Source organism: Schistocerca nitens, chromosome 4, assembly GCF_023898315.1.
Source record: "Schistocerca nitens isolate TAMUIC-IGC-003100 chromosome 4, iqSchNite1.1, whole genome shotgun sequence".
Taxonomy (NCBI): domain Eukaryota; kingdom Metazoa; phylum Arthropoda; class Insecta; order Orthoptera; family Acrididae; genus Schistocerca; species Schistocerca nitens.
Genome location: NC_064617.1, coordinates 657,591,379 through 657,606,186, shown reverse-complemented (window position 1 = coordinate 657,606,186; position 14,808 = coordinate 657,591,379). Strand labels below are relative to the sequence as shown.

The 14,808-nt window shown below is 43.0% G+C and overlaps 1 protein-coding gene across 1 annotated transcript in view; it reads left to right on the top strand.

Moving 5' to 3' along the window:
• The window catches only part of LOC126251765 (uncharacterized), a 169,093-nt gene that overhangs the window by 1,497 nt on the left and 152,788 nt on the right, over nucleotides 1-14,808 (top strand). The window lies entirely within an intron of this gene.

The following is a 14,808-nucleotide window of genomic DNA, read 5'->3' as shown; positions in this document are numbered from 1 at the left end:
TATCACTATTTACTTCATTTCCAGACTAATAATTAATGCTATTAAGAAGAGTATGTTTTCAGATTGGTTAGTACCTCCAATTAAAAGAAAATGGTTAGCATATGTTAACAGGCATTGTCCACTTAACGATGCAGTTATGACAGTGTACAAAACATGTGGTAGTATGTGACTCGTTTCCAGGAAGACTGTTAAATAATAACTAACACACTGAAGTGGGTATATATTAGGGCACCAATGATCACAATATCTGCACTTATCCCCCCTCCCCTCCAACACACTGCATACAATTCCTTTTAGACAGTCCATACTTACATGTTGTCATTACTTTTCCACGTAGTCACCATCCAAATTCAAATAGCTGTCGTACCGCGATACCAGCCTCTTCATCCCTGCATTAAATAATGGTGCCACCTGTTACTTCAACTAGCTGCTGATAGCGTACTTGAGTTTATCGTCGGTCGTGAACGGTTGAGTAGCCCGCCAAGTCTTCATTTTAGTGACGAAATGGAAGTCGCTTGGTAACAAATTCGGCCGATAGGGAGGATGTTGAAACGTGGCAGCCATAAAAGTGTCAATTTTTCTCTGGTTCGATTCGACGTAAGGAATCGTGCATTGTCGTGAAGGAGAGTGATTCCTTCGGTAATCATCCCGTGCTGTTTGTTCTGGATTTATCTTCGAAGTTTGATTGGAGTCAGTCAGGAAACATGTCAAGTCACTTCGTCGTGAAGAAAAATGATTCCTTCGGTAATCATTCCTCGCTGTTTGTTTTAGATTAACCTGCGAAGTTTGATTAGTCAGAGTCAAGAAACATGTGCCGTCACAAAATTTCCACGCCAGTTTCGTCACCATTCCTTTGCGATCTCAAAAAAATATAACCATATTGGATAGAGTTATTGGGAGAAGGAGTTCGCTTGTACTGTATGGACAGTTCCTTACTTTCACAGTTCACATACAGCACACATGTTTCTACCCCATTCACGATTCCGTTCAGAAATTCCTCCCCCCTCTTCATGGTAGCGCTGAAGGAATGTCTTTCAGTTTTGTGAAAATCAACACCATACACAAAACGTTTGATAACCTAACGTCTCTGTGACAATGTTACAGAGCTTGTCCTTCAAGTCTGAAGCCCTTCTTCAGAAAATTCGAAAATTTGTGAACCGAAGTCTCGCTTGCACAATTATGTCAACATGTTGCACAAGTTCATCAGTCACATCTGAATGTCTTCCTTGACAATTTTCATCATGCGTGTTTGTCTGACCGGCACTGAAATTTCTGCATCACTCCCTCATAGTACCGTCACGCACGACTGACTCTTCCTGCTTGCAGACGGCGAATGACACAATGATCATTGCAAATGGCGCGAGACGCATGAACACTGTTCGTTTGAATGCCAACCGGAGGTTAATTTATGAATATCCGCGTATAATAATGGCCAGGTCTGCAAGCAGAAAGAGTCAGTTGTGCGTGACGGTACTATGAGGGAGTGATGCAGAAGTTTCAGTGCCGGTCAGACAAACGCGCATGATGAAAATTGTCAAGGAAGACATTCAGATGTGACTGACGAACTTGTGCAACATTTTGACAAAATTGTGCAAGCGAGACATGTATTGATACATGTAACTGCAGGCCGTATGTACAACTACTTCTTGTGTTTACTTATGTTATAACATCATCTAGAAGTTGTGATGGTATACATCTATACAGAGGGGTCCAAAAAAATGTATCCACTATTTAAAAGTCCATAACTCGCAAACTAATTGGCGGAGTTGTCTCATTTTTGGCGAAAGTGTAGCTTAATGTCCGACTAAAAGACATCACTGTCGGTGTTCGAAATGGTCACCACTAACATCCACACACAAACGATGCCGACGAACTGCAGCACGAACTACTGACTGCAACGTGTTCAGTTGGATATTTGCACATGGATGTACCATGGATTCTTGAAGTTCATCCAATGTGTGTGGCTTTTGTCGATAAACGACGTCCTTTAGTGTTCCCCACAGGTAAAAGTCCAGAGCAATTATGTCTGGGGAACGTTGTGGATACTCCACAGCACCTCTACGGCCTATCCATCTTCAGGGTAGATTTTCATCGAGATACGCCCTAACAAGATTTTGGTAGTGGGCTGGGACACCATCTTGTTGAAAGTAAACTCTTCCGTCTCCATACAAGTCTCGGATGGCAGGTAAAATGGATGTCTGAAGCTTCTGAAGGTACACCTCACCGGGAACTGTGCCGTCAAAGAAGAATCGCCCAATCAATCCCCGGTAAGACGACCCACACCACACATTTACTCCTGGCAAATTCACGGCTTTGTCTACATGGACGTTCGGATTTTCGGCGGCCCAGTAGATGCAGTTGTGGCGGTTTAATGTACCATTGAGTTTGAACTGTGCCTCATCAGGCCACACAATCATCTCTGCAAACTCTTCATCGTTGCGCACCATGTTAGTAAACCACTCGCAGTACCCCATTCTACGATCTGGGTGGTCCTCGTTCATTGTGTGTAGCAATCGTTGGATGTAACACCTCTACTTTGCTGTCTTCAAAATTCGCCGAACACTTGAGCGACTCACTCCAGTTTCACGGGCACACTGTCTCACCGACTTCTGTGGTGAGCTAGTGAATTGTTGTAATACACGACGGGAGTTAGCTGGACTTGCTACTGTTACAGGTCGTCCAGATCGTTGTTTGTGTACATCTTTAACACAGCCTTCGGCTTCAAATTTGTCTCGAGTGTGACGAATCGTTAAACGTGTCGGTGGCTTTGTCTGATACTCATTTCGCCATTGCCGTTGAACCTCATTAATGTTTAGTACTTAAAATACCACTTCAAAACTGTCTTCCTTTCATCGAATGTAAGCCTTGCACCAGGCATGTTTACTCGAGTAACTAGGTGCGACTAACTATCTGACGACTGTCATCTGTCAAAACAAAACAACGCAATACAACGCTTGTATGGCGATTGCCGGTACTACGCTATTACACTACCAAAGATGAGACAACTCCGTCAATTAGTTTGCCAGTTATGGACTTTTAAACAGTGGATACATGTTTTTGTATCATAAACACCAGCAAAATAAACCAATAGAGAAGTAAAAACAGAGAATATAAACATTAGTTTTAATACTTAAAAAAAAACGCCGGTCTTGTAAACCGGAAATAAGTCTAGCCCCCACTTTTAAAACTTCAGAGGTGATAAAGCTTCCATCATCGGTCCCCAATGCCAATATTTTAAATAAACTAACCCCTGAAATGATTAAAATAATAATTATTTCACTATCAAACGTAATAAATATTAATGTTATCAAATTAAGACACCCAATATCAATAATGCTTTTCATTATCCTACAAACCTTTTTAGGATGACAATTATTGAACTAGATGAAAACAAGTGTAGTTAGAAACTACGCCGTGCAAACACTTTACTAACCGTGTAAGCGTCACTACAGATATTCAGATTTAGGTTATGACACGTTCGATATGCTTGCCATCATTGGCGACGATGTGGAGCAAACGAATAGCGAAATTCTACTGACCCACTGAAGTGTCGGAACATCGATGCTGTCGATGAGCTCCTAAATGGTTGTTTTCAGGTCACAAGTGGTTTTGGGGTTATTGCGGTCTCAACAGTTCGTCGGTACACATCTCCGCAGCCGTTGTTCATCTCTGTCATATAAGGCCCGTGGTGTACCATAGTTGCCTCGGTGCCGGTTTTGGATAGCACTGTTTTGCCATGCACGGTATACTTTAATCTCGGCAGCATGCGAATAGTTTACAAACTTAGCTATTTTGTAAATACTTCCATCCTTGCCCCAAAAGCCAATGATCATGCCCTTTTGTGTATCAGATACATCGCTCCGTTTCCTCGTACGACAATGATTGCACTGCTATCCACGTCCTGCAGGCCTCGCTTTATATACCCGCGACTGCTAGTGTTGCCACCTGCCGGCTGTGAGTGGTTGTTGCACGTTGACGTCAAACATAGGGGTGGCAGCATTAATGTGACTGGACCTGGAATAAGTAATTTTGAACAACAGGAGACGGCGTAAATAAAAACTGAATGAAAATTATAAGGACGAAGAAGAGGAGGAGCCAAGAGTAGATACAATAGAAAAGAAGTAATTAGAAGATAATAAAAACAAAGACCATCCAAACAGGCCTTGAAGGCTCAACGGTACCGACCGGCCGCAGTGTCATTCTCAACCCATAGGCGTCACAGAATGTGGAGACGGAGTGGCACGTGGTCAGCACGCCAATCTCCCGGCTGTTGTCAGTTTCCGTGACCGGTGTCGCTACTTCTGAGTCAAATAGCTCCTCAATTGGCCTCACAAAGGCTGAATACAACCCACTTGCCAACATCACTCGGCAGACCCGGACGAAGACCCATCCAAGTGCTAGTCAAGCCCGACAGCGCTCTACCTGGTGGTCTGACGGGAACCGGTTTACCATTGTGGCAAGGCCAAGATGCAGTGCATAAAATGGAAAATAAGAAAACACAGGCCAATGATGAAACTAACACAGAACTGATTAAATGTGCATCTCCTACAACGAAATCCTGATACCTCAAATACATTAATAGATACTAGACACATAGGAAAATTCCAGAGGACTAGAAATTTGCTATAATAATACATATTTACAAGAGAGGAGATGGAAGTATAAATGGCTGTCAAATGAAAACGAGAGGGATGTAAAAGAGTAGGTAACTTTTTTATTATATCAAAATTAAGTGTCATAAGTGTTAATAAATTTGATCCATTGTGAGATAAGGCAGTAAATGCCTTCATGGAAAAATGATTGCGGTTGCTTACGGAACCGTGATTATATCCAGCCGTGAAGCTCTTCGTCCGAAGCAAATAGAGGGCCACGAATGTCTCCTTCCAGGACACCAAATATATGGAAATCACATGGGGAGGGATTGGAACTCTATGGATGATGTGTAACATGTAGGCATAACATGGAAACATGTAGGCATAACTTTCCATTTGCTTCCAGTTTCTGGATTTGTTTTATTTACCTCCCACCACATGTTACTTTTGCCCTAATAGAGTTTCATATCATTTTTATTTTAACACTCTAATTAAAGTCCTTAAAATAATGAATTTTATATTTTATTGTTATTTACTTTAAAAATGGTTTGGTTCATAACTAATTTCTGGGTATCTCCAGATTATCAAGAAAGCTGTCAGTAGCTCACAAGCTTACAAATGGAGGGAACTTTTCCAGATGCAGAGTCCACACCACAGTGTGATCAAGACTTGGAACCACTTATCTACGCAATGAATTTATGAACAGATATCTAATATTTTTTCTGATTGTCTGTGCCTTTTCCTGTAGAACCAATAACGTCATCAGGGAGTAACTACACGGATTAGAGCCGGCCGTGGTGGTCGAGCGGTTCTAGGCGCTTCAGTCTGGAACCGCGCGTCCGCTACGGTCGCAGGTTCGAATCCTGCCTCGGGCATGGATGTGTGTGATGTCCTTAGGTTACTTAGGTTTAATTAGTTCTAAGTTCTAGGCGACTAATGACCTCAGAAGTTAAGTCGCATAGTGCTCAGAGCCATTTGAACAATTTTTTTTTTACACGGATTAGAAGTGCCGTAAATACAGAAGTGTGCCTAAATGCAGATACTTTGGTTTAAACGTCCCACTGAGCTGTCAGTGCAATCGAAGTCTTCCAACATTTGAAAAGAGTGACTGACTTTCATCTGGAAAGCTTTGATATTTGGTGATCATCTACACTTGTCGCCACAGGTGGGAGAGTTTGGTGCGTGCACACTAAACTGTTTAAAGAAAAATTTCGTGTGCACCCACCACTTTTACTCAGTTTTACTGAAGATTTTCCTTTCCTATTCCAGTTTAGCTTTCAGACTGATCGCAGGCATACTTTGATTATTATAACATTGGTTGAAGTGCTGCCTTTGGTCTCACTGAAAATCATCTTACCGAGCGAGGTGGCGCCGTGGTTCGCACTCTGGCGTCGCTTTAGGGAGGACCGCGATTCAAACCCAAGTCGGGCCATCCTGATTTAGCTTTTCCGTGATATCCCTAAATCGCTTCAGAAAATGCCATGATGGTTCATTTGAAGAGTATGGCGGGTTTCCTTCCCTATCCTTCTCTAATCCGATCTTGTGCTCCGTGTCTAATGACCTCGTTGTCTACCGGACCTCCTCCTCCTAATCATCTGGTAAATGACCCATTGAACTGTGGGTTAACTACCCCAGTGGCCTTTTCACGCCCTCATTGCACCAACGACATGTGACTCTCAGATATGAGCTCTTGTGAAGGTACATCATCCCGTAATACATACACACGCACACATACGCACAGAGAGAAAGAGGCGTATCAGTGCATACAGTGTGAAGCGTTTTTTTGTTTCGAGGGGTATTTATTTTTCCAAATTTTACGTTTAGTGTAACTCGGCAGGTAGACGAAGTCACTTCGCTGGATTAAGCAGTGTCGTAGAATAAGCCATCAGGGAGCAGAAAGCCGGTTCCCACGGAGGCAGAGGTAGTAAACGGGCCATAAGGCGAGATGGTGAATCAAGAAAGTGGAGAGGCTAACGTGAACCTTGAGAACGGATCTTACTACACAGTAAAGATGTAGCGGAACTATTAGTGTTCTCACGCGAATAGCTGATTTCATTTTATTAAATATTAATGATTAAAGTCGTCTTTTGGGATAATTGACACTCAGAGGAACCTACAAGTTATTAGGGCTTCACCACAATGATAACGCTGTGCAGTTAACTAGCAAATTCATAAGCAAATGATTATTGTTAACTTACGACTTGCTACGAGGTGTTATGATGTAAGCAAGTGATTTCGGCTACGCGCCATGCTCGCCAGCCGGTGATAGGACATACTGTCAGCCTGGTAATATGTGAAAGTCGGTGGCAGAATGTATTCAGGTAGTGTTGAGTTATAATATTCGGCTTTACCATGCTCATGGAACTTATTAACGTTGTGAAATAAATCGTTTTATGATAGGAACTAGCTAAACTACTTCCGAAGAAGCTTCGAAAGGCCCACGTTACCGACCGAACACTGTGTCATCCTCAGCTGATAGGTGTCTCTGGATGCCAATATAGGGGGGCATGTGTTCAGCACATCGCTCTCCTGGCCGTTGACAGCTTTCGTGACTGGACTCGCTATTTCTCCATCAAGTAGCTCCTCATTTGGCTTCACAATTGCTGAGTGCACATGCAAACACCGCTCGTCAGACGTCTATGGTCAACCATCCGACTGCTTGGCAAGCCGGACAAATTGGTGTTTCGATGGGAAACTCTGTTACCACAATGACAAGGCCGTTGACCTTTCATAATACTAAACTGTTACTATTTTACGGTGTTGCAAGTAAACACATCGCACTGCCTTCTCCCAACTTTTCTCACGTAAACTAGCCGCGCGCAACACTATTTAGAATCACATGTCACCTGATTGCATCATGTGAATAATCTACTGCGCTACTAGATCTGCTTTTGGAGACATCACCGCCGGCTGGAGTGGCCGAGCTGTTCCAGGCGCTACAGTCTGGAACCGCGCGACCGCTACGGCCGCAGGTTCGAATCCGGCCTCGGGCAGGGATGTGTGTGATGTCCTTAGGTTAGTTAGGTTTAAGTAGTTCTAAGTCCTATGGGACTGATGACCTCAGCAGTTAAGTCCCATAGTGCTCAGAGCCATTTGAACCATGTTTGGAGACATCATCTACGAGAGCTTCACGGAGCACAGGTAGGAAGAAACGCTACGCGCCGATTTCCTAAGGTAATCCAAGAAAGGATTATTTTAACTAGTGCCGTCTGTGGTGGGAAGGCTTGACCAAAAGATACGTTACCAATACCACTTTCTACAGAGTCACGATCGAACTGAAAAACTTCTATGAAGTGAAAGGAAGGTTCGCAACTTTTCAATGTGTCTACGAGGAATAATATAGCACTCGTACGCATATAACATGACGTAAAAACAGAGGTCGTTAAAATCGTTACCGTCAGGAAACTGTGACGGATATCACGATTTTCAGTGACAATCGGATTCAGACCCGAGCGGAACTGATGTTTCCAGTCCTCTAGACTTCACCTCTAGCGAACGTTTCGAGGGAAACAGCATGCAACGGACATTTGGAGTCTGATACTTCGCAAAAGGTTCAAATGGCTCTGAGCATTATGGGACTTAACATCTCAGGTCATTAGTCCCCTAGAACTTAGAACTACTTAAACCTAACTAACCTAAGGACCTCACACACATCCATGCCCGAGGCAGGATTCGAACATGTGACCGTGGGAGCATCTCGGTTCCGGACTGAAGCGCCTACAATCGCTCGGCCAGAACGGCCGGGTTCGCAGTAGGCTACTTCTCGTAGTGACACGTAGAGCTTCCTGTCTGAAATGGGCCAAACTACACATAAATCTGAGTGCAGTTGAGTGTAGGTGTGCAGGATGGTTCGATGAGTCGTGACTGTGTTTCTTTTCAAATGACGGAAGGCATCAAGTGCGTCGACGGTCCAGTTCGACATTTAACCCACAGTGTCTGCAGACTGCAGTTCAGAATGGAGGTGCTTCTGTGAAGTTGCGGGTGCTGTCCGCACTGTGACTCGGACCCTCTCATTCCGATTACCGTGAACATTTGACAGGAAATATGTTCCAACGTTCTCGGTGACCAAGTGTTACCCCTTCTTCTCCATCTTCTTGAAGAATATGCTGTGGATACTCCCAACATTACAACTGCCATATGCACAGGGCACATCCTGTTTTGACGAAAATTTAGGTACACTTTCACATCAGTACTGGTTCGCTAAACCCTCTGATCTAAGTGCGATAGAAAACATGTGAGACTGTTTGGGACGGGGGTGAATCGTAACCACCAACATCTGCGCAGTTCGGTTCCTGTACGGGATCTGATCACCAATCAGAAGCTTCAGCTGGTATGGCCCATTTGAGGCAGTTACCCTGCTAGACTCGGAGTTAAACGGTATTAGCGTCTTCTCTCCTGAGGGTCACTAGCCTTTCGTCCAGTATTGCTTTAGTGCAGTAGGATGTAAGACACGGAAAGCCGGCCTAATGTTCACAGATAAGTCGCACCGCAAATGGAAGAAATTTGTCGCTGTGGGCAGAAATTTACAAGAAATTGTGTCTTTCAAGTTACATATGACTTGAACAGGTTCTAGACAAATAATTGCTCACCTGCTAGATTTTCAGGGGCAATGTTCGACCGTCTAGTAGAAGATTCATCAATGATCGCCCGCCAACGTGCTCACTCCAAAGAACACAGTGTGCAGAGGCAATCACACGAGTATCATAAACGTGCGGAAAGTGCGAAGACAGTTGCTTATGAGCGAAAAGTTCACATCTGTCAAGGTATTACGCAGAGCAGTATTGCAGTTTGTATTGTTCAGACCTCTTTCAACCGTGACGGTGTTTCCACCAGCCGCAATAGCCGTATCTGGCGTGAAGAAGGTAAACCACGGTTGTTTCAGCAACGATTCTCTATTAGTTTGTAAATTGGAATTCAGCAAGGGGAGCTAACTTGACTGTTTTCAGAATGGTGCATGTTGCCTGCATTCAATTCGAGATGTGCTGACATAGTTGTTATACATTACACCTCTTGCCCCGAAAATATTTGGTTTCAACACGTCTGTGCACACTCGTACACTGATACTTAAGTCCGTAAGCAGCGGAACAACAGAGACCCTCGTCGATGAATTGGGGTGAGAGGTTCTGTCCCATTACTAGCGAAGTCTAAGTCTCTTACCTCTCTGGTCTCTTTTTTCTTTTTCTATTCTGAACATTTGCTACGAACTTCAGTTGTTTCCGTAACGTGTAAGTTGTTTATGTAAAAAAAAAAAGATAAATATTGTTTTCCGACCACTAGTTCCTTATCTCGTGATACTCTGTTTTGGATCCTCTGACAGCTGTATAATTCTGAGCCTCAAATTTGGGGACACCCTGTACATACCACACACATGATACAGTGATACAGGAACATCAATACCTAAGGCCCAAGAGAACATTGACTATCGAAAAGGAAGTAGATCTTACAGCACAACCAATAACACTTATGTTACTAGTATTATTTATCAATAACATTATGAAATCATATGGTGCATTGTTTCTTAAAGAATATTCTATGTCAGTCTGTTCCCGTCATTACCCCATAGAATATCGTACTATAAATGTTTCCGTTTGATGTACTTTATTTAAAGGTCCAGAGGACCCCGATACACGATTAGTGGTAGTCTAGTTATAATATAAAACGGACTGAGCATTTGAAAGAGGTACTAAAGTGAGATGCACCTCGGAGGGTGGGCGGTGAAGCGACACGCAGTAGCAAGGAATGATATTCCATGTGATACTCCAGCCAATAGTGCCATTCTGTATGCACGTCTGGGCGAGCACTGAACATTTTGTGATGATATTCATGTTAATTTACGTATGGTGAAGACATTTTGCCGTTTTACGTTTCATTATGAGTAATGTTACAGGCGACAGCTAATAAAGTGCATGAGAAGCAGACACGCTGGCCCAGTGTGTTGAATTTCTCAGTGTTTCCAGTTTCAACGGTAGGCAATGGCTGGAGCCAGGTTGTAAGACAGAAGGATTGCTTTCCGTCTCTCTCTCTCTCTCTCTCTCTCTCTCTCTCTCTCTCCTGTGTGTGTGTGTGTGTGTGTGTGTGTGTGTGTGTGTGTGTGTGTGTGTGTGAGAGCGCACATAATCCACTGTACACCGGCCTTCTTACTTGTACTGTAAGATAGGGAATGTGAAACAAAAATTTATTGGGGTGGTTCTGGGAAAGTGCAACGCTATGGCATCTGTTGCTAGTAGGACCTGGATAACTTCTCCCACATTTAATAACTGTAACAATAGGTATGGCGTTAGATATCGTTCGTATTCAGAGACGCGCTGTTAAATTGTAGTAGGCCACAGAAGATCATTCAAAACTTCAGCGGAACTACTTAGTGAGCTTCAACGGAAAATTTGGAAAGTGCTTACATTTTTCTGCAGAACGATGACAGGTAAATTCGAAAAACCGGTTTTCGATTAAGGCTTTTGCAATAATTCTACAGTCTCCAAGACACGCCTTACGTACGAACCACGGAAATAAGAGAAAAGAAATTAAGGTATATATTAAGACATGTGTACGATCCCTTGCTCCATACACTAATGTAATTCAGTAGACAATATTGGCAATTTCCCTCTGAAATACACTGCACAGAATCATAAAGTGTGTAGGTGAAGACGTAAATACAGATTATGACACTCGTAATGTCTGCAGTGCACTTGTGGAAAATTGTTATCCCCGTACTGACAAAACGTAGTCGCATAGCTGAAGTCGACACAGCATAATTTTGTCATTCAGCCAACCGTTTCACGACATGAGTGGAGCCTTGTACGACAGAATTGTCAGAATAACACAGTAATACTGCGAGAAGTGGCTCATTGTAACTCCAAGTGCTTCAACTAACTCTTTTCTAAGTATTATTTATAAGGACACTATAGATACGTTCATCTGATTAGTTAGCATATTAGTGAATATCGGAATAGCATTTCATGCTAAGAATGTACCTCTTCTTTTCCACCTTAGACTTAATTCCTTTCAGACATCACTCGCAGGACTAAAAGGCTCGTTGGGATTGAGAAAGGGGTATCAGCATTGCATGACAGTATTCCTGAAACATGTTGTTGTTGTTATTGTTGTGGTCTTCAGTCCTGAGACTGGTTTGATGCAGCTCTCCATGCTACTCTATCCTGTGCAAGCTTCTTCATCTCCCAGTACCTACTGCAGCCTACATCCTTCTAAATCTGCTTAGTGTATTCATCTCTTGGTCTCCCTCTACGATTTTTACCCTCCACGCTGCCCTCCAATACTAAATTGGTGATCACTTGATGCCTCAGAACATGTCCTACCAACCGATCCCGTCTTCTGGTCAAGTTGTGCCACAAACTTCTCTTCTCCCCAATCCTATGCAGTACTTCCTCATTAGTTATGTGATCTACCCATCTAATCTTCAGCATTCTTCTGTAGCACCACATTTCGAAAGCTTCTATTCTCTTCTTGTCCAAACTATTTATCGTCCATGTTTCACTTCCATACATGACTACACTCCATACAAATACTTTCAGAAAAGACTTCCTGACACTTAAATCTATACTCGATTTTAACAAATTTCTCTTCTTCAGAAACGCTTTCCTTGCCATTGCCAGTCTACATTTTATATCCTCTCTACTTCGACCATCGTCAGTTATTTTGCTCCCAAAATAGCAAAACTCCTTTACTACTTTAAGTGTCTCATTTCCTAATCTAATTCCCTCAGCATCACCCGACTTAATTCGACTACATTCCATAATCCTCGTTTTGCTTTCCTGAAACACACAGGGTGAAAATTATTGAACTATATTAAAAAAAGTAACTTAGTTACAAACTATGGTGTGCACACACTTTATTCAACATGTAAACATCGGTACAGATATTCGTATTTAGGGTATGACATGTTCGGTGTGCCTGCCATCATTGGCGATGCTGTGGCGCAGACGAGTAGGGCACTTCTGCATGAAGTGTCGCAACGTCGATGACGTCCGGAGTGGTTGTTTTCAGCTCGCCAATGGCTTTGGGGTTATTGCTGTACACCTTGTCTTTAATATAGCCCCACAAAAAGAAGTCGCATGTGTATAAATTCGGAGATCATGGCGGCCAATCGAGGACCCTGCCAGTTGCCTCTGGGTACCCCAGAGCCAGAATGTGGTTCCCAAAGTGCTCCTTCAGGACATCAAACACTCTCCTTCTTCGATGGGGTTAGCTCCGTCTTGCATGATCCACATCCTGTCGAAATCAGGGTAACTTTGGATAATGGGGATGAAATCATCTTCCAAAACGTTCACATGCCTTTCGGTAGCCACCGTGCCATCAAGGAAAATCGCACCTATTACTCCGTGACTGGACGCTGCGCACCACAGTGAACCGTTCAGGGTGAAGAAACTTCTCGACTGCGAATAGCGTATTCTCAGTTCCCCAAATGCGCCAATTTTGCTTATTGACGAACCCATCCAAATGAAAGTGGGCTTCGTCGCTAAACCAAACCATATTCACATACTAATTCCCATCATTCCTCGCGGCCAACCATGCAGTTTGGACGTCCTAACGCAAACCGTTCAGCGGTTATGACGACTATTTCATATAGTTCAATAATTGTCACCCAGTACCAAGAATATACACTCAGAAGGTGCAGGAAGAGTCACAAAAATGGTTTCTCAAATATTATGCCCCTCATATTTAAGAGGGTGCAGGAGGGATCACAAAAATTGTTTCTCAAATATTACGCCCCTCATATTTAACGCCGCTGATGTATATCGACACAGAACGCGAACTTTACTCTTACGTCTGTGTCCACTACAAAGAACCAAGCTATTTACGAGAAGTAACAATGAAACAATCCTCAACAAGAATCCACAAACAATTAATTCAACGTACTATTAAGCATCCTATAATCCTCACACAAATTAGTCACAAATTTGGAGAACCGTCCAGGCAAAGGGTATATCCATCAAATATAAGAGCTATATAGCTACATATCATTATTGTAACTTACTCAACCCTTACTAATAAACGTAAAATCAAACAGACCCCCTCAGCCTTGTGTGAAGTGTGGAATGTTGAAACAAACGTCGAACATACAGGCTGATCATAATTAAAGTTCCAAACCGCTGTAAAAAAGAACCGCTGCTCAGAATGATGTCAAATTTGAACGGAATATTATCTAAGAAGGGGGAAACGTTACGCAAACAATAAGTTTTACGAAAATTTTCTCGCTAGATGGTGCTATAAACACCATAACATAGATGACATCGGATGGGAAAATCGGTTTTTAATTGTCCTGCGGCTAAAAACCTTAGAAAATGTAACAATGATATCGGTTTTAATTAGTGTGTGACTGGCACGAAACGTGTTTAGTATGCAGTCCACAGTTTTCTGCCGCAAGTCGAAATCGAGAAACAGCATGCTCCACAACACATCGGAGTGTCTCTGTGCTCACATTCAGAATGCGTTGCGCACTGCGTGCCTTCAATACAGCTACGTTCCTAACTGGAGCATTGAGTGCATCATCTTTCAGATAACCCCACATCCGTAGCCACGCATGTTAAGCTGATGTGATCTGGATGCTCAGACTGTAGAGAAATGACTGCTGATAATTCTAGCATTTCCAAAATGCCTCTGCAGCAGTTGCTTCACTGGTTGAGCACCATCTTGCATAAAAATGATCCTACCCACACAGCCTCGCTGTTGAAGGGTTTGAACGACGTTGGTAAGTAAAAGACTCATAGCGTTTTCCAGTGATGGTACAGGTAATAGGACCCGCAATATGCATCTCCTCGAAAAAAATACGACCGTATGATAAACGATGCAGTAAATCCCCAGTCATTTTTGCAGATGTTGCGGTACCGGTTAATGTGCGAATGGATTTCCCGTTGCTCATATTCCGCAATTCTATGTATAAAGCTATGTCTCTGGAGATGGAAATCAGCTTCGTCTGTCCACAGAAAGTTCCATTGCCATTCATTGTTGACTTCCATGCGAACAAGAAATTCAAGAGCAAATGTTTGTCTTAGTGGCAGGTCAGCATGAAGCAAATCCTGAAAATGAGTTATTCTGTGTGAATAGCAGGGCAGAATGTTTCATAGAATTTATGAACATTGCTCACGCGCCTGGCCAAAGTTCGAGCAGTGCCTGAGGTTCGAGTCCTAACTCGGGCATGAGTGTATGTTTTCCTTAGCATAAGTTAAAGTTAGTTTAAGTAGTGTGTAAGTCTGGGGACCGA